The sequence below is a fragment of the Lactuca sativa genome, chromosome 2, assembly GCF_002870075.4.
Source record: "Lactuca sativa cultivar Salinas chromosome 2, Lsat_Salinas_v11, whole genome shotgun sequence".
Lineage (NCBI taxonomy): Eukaryota > Viridiplantae > Streptophyta > Magnoliopsida > Asterales > Asteraceae > Lactuca > Lactuca sativa.
In genome coordinates, this window is record NC_056624.2 from 225,990,675 (window position 1) to 225,993,207 (window position 2,533).

Genomic DNA, 2,533 nt, shown 5'->3' on the forward strand with positions numbered 1-2,533 from the left:
CGGCGAGTCCAAGGCAATCTCCTAATCTTTGAAGATAGACTCGACGATTTGTTCATACAACTTGGCGAGTCATAGACTGGATGTGTTCATATGAGGGAGATGAACTCGACGAGTTCAAAGAGGAACTCGGCGAGTCGGATGAAGGTGGTCCCAATGGTTTGAATGAAGGAGAACCAGTCGAGTTCTTGCTAGGCTCGACGAGTGGAGTCAGGGTTGGATCGGGTTAGTGGAGTATGGACTCGGCGAATTGGTAGACTAACTCGGCGAGTCAGGTCAACTAGGTGCTGACTTTGACCAAGATTGACGTTGACTGGTTTTGGTATTGACCCTGGTTAGGGTCATATATTTTGTTTGATGACTTGAGGATTGTCGTGTAGGGATTGAAGAGTCGAGGAGAGCCGACCATCACGCCGAGGATAGTCCAGACGCTACACGACATCGAGGTGAGTTACCTTCCAGTAGAAGTGGGTCTAAGGTACCAAGGTCGATCCACTAGTAGAGGAATAGTTGTGATGATTGTCTTTGTGATAATTGTCTGGTTGTGATGATTGATATGCGAGTATGCTAGTTTGCTTGATATGTGACTATGCTAGTTGCTATGTTATGTGAGATAGTATCAGTAGGAGGGGACTAGTCCCCGATCCGATCGTTAGGACCAACAGGTAGGTCGGACACCCCAGATATGTCTGACAGCATGATTGTGATATGATATTATGTGTTAGTAGTAGGGGTGAAATAGTCCCCGTGTTCGGTTGAGATAGACTGGAGGGTAGGTCAGCACCCCAGAATGGCTTGACATGGATAGGTCAGCACCCTATAATGGCTTGACATGGGTAGGTCAGCACCCCAGAATGGCTGGACATGGGTAGGTTAGCACCCCAGAATAGCTTGACATAGGTAGGTCAGCACCCCAGAATGGTTTGACATGGGTAGGACGAGCGCCCCAGAATTGCCCGGCAGTATGTATGCTATATGATTGTATGGTATGTGGTATGATGGGGGAAGTCACTAAGCTTTGTGCTTACGGTTTCAGTTTTGGTTTTAGGTACCTCTTTGTCCAATGGGAAGGAGACGGCAGTGTAGCAACGCATCACACACGCACACATCATTTCCACTTAGAGTTTTCTGGGATTGTACTCTGATATTTTATTACATTAAGATGATATGGTTTTGAGACATGATACTATCATTCTACGGTTTTATGGATTAATATGATTTTAGCAATGTCTTGACAAGTTATTTTATAAACCACTAATTTAAAAATGAAATTTTTGGCCTTGATTTTTTGGGTGTTACAACATTACAGTGTACAATAATAGCTGGTGGAGCCAGACACACTCACATTGTAGCACCTGATTCCTGGTACGTAAAATTCATCTTAGTGTTTTTCATTTTTATCCTTGGAATCGGTGAGTTGTAGGTACGACTCGCCGAGTAGAGACGGGATCCGAAACACGTTTAAGTTGGCGACTCGGCGAGTCCCTGCTGTCTGATGAAACCCTAAATTTCAAGGGTTTGCACCCTATTTGAACCCTCTTATCCGCCCCTAAGCTCGCCCCCTTCACCCTCAGAGCCTTATACTTCGTTGAAGCCTTGTTCCTTGTGAGATTGAAGCATTTTGGTGTGTTTTCTTGAAGATTTGGAGAGGGAAAGAGAGTATATCAAGAAGAGAAGAAGGAGGCCAGGCATATTTGTGTTATCTCAGTGATTTCCTTGAGGTATAACTCAGTTTCTCTCTGTTTTCATGCTTATTGTCCCTTGTAGCTCCATGAAAGTCCTTCTTGAGCCTTTTCCCAAGCTTGTTTGTGTTTTAGGGTTCGTAATAAGTTGTTTAGCCTCTAGATCTAGGCATGATTGAGCTCCAGGAGCTTGGATCTACTACCTTTATGGAGCCATATTGCATGAAAGCCCTAGATCTACTCTTTTGGTGCATTTTGAGCCCTAAAACCCTCATGGGTGTTTATTTACACGTAAAGTTGGAAACTTTACGTGTTAATCAGGCCCTAGAAACCCATATCTATGAATGGCATGAGCTGGATTCAAGAAGAATCGCGTGTATAGTATTTGCATGTGGCAGACTCGGCGAGTCGAGTCGCGAGTCCCCGAGTTTTTCCCCTTTTTCGTGTTGCGGGTTGGAGTAGTGAGTCATGGGGTGTGACTCAGTGGTTCGGAAGCCAAACTCACTCATGAAGTAACTCGGCGAATCAATGCCATGACTCAGCGAGTTCAAGGCAATCTTCTTACCTCAAGAACAGACTCGGCGAGTTGTTCATACAGCTCGGCGAGTCTCAGCATAGAGTGTTCTTCGGATGAAGAAGAACTCGGCGAGTTGTTCATACAACTCGGCGAGTAGGATGAAGGACTATTGGCCTTTAGTTTAGAAGGAGAACTCGTCGAGTCAATGCTTAACTCGACGAGTAGAGACGGGTTTATGGTCGGACAAAGGGATAGGGACTCGGTGAGTTGGCAAGTCAACTCGGCGAGTCGGGCCAACTGGCAGTTGACTTTGACTTGACTCTTGATTGGTAAGGGG